Source organism: Trachymyrmex septentrionalis, unplaced genomic scaffold, assembly GCF_001594115.1.
Source record: "Trachymyrmex septentrionalis isolate Tsep2-gDNA-1 unplaced genomic scaffold, Tsep1.0 scaffold63, whole genome shotgun sequence".
NCBI classification, from domain to species: Eukaryota; Metazoa; Arthropoda; class Insecta; order Hymenoptera; family Formicidae; genus Trachymyrmex; species Trachymyrmex septentrionalis.
Window position 1 is genome coordinate 1,233,035 of NW_017305811.1, and position 360 is coordinate 1,233,394.

Consider the following 360-nt stretch of genomic DNA (forward strand, 5'->3'; position numbering starts at 1 on the left):
TTATCTGATCGATCACGCGATTTTATTTTAAGCAGTTTTAAATAATTTACATTGTTTAATTAACAGTTTTCTTTAATAAATATTTTTGTATCGATCATAAACGGAATTATTGATTCAAATACATTTTACGCTTTTCATGAACATCCCGCGTTTAAGAATGTATTGAACATATTTTTTAACAAAATAAAAAAAAATTATAGATTTCTTCTATACTATATTTGAAAGCAATAAAAAAAAATTAGTGGCTATTTAGAATCAGGATCAAAAGTGTTACTAAAGTTGTTATTATTATTAAAATGTTATTAAAGATATCAAAAGTTTTATTTCGGTATGAAGTAGATATGATGTTTAAAAAGAATT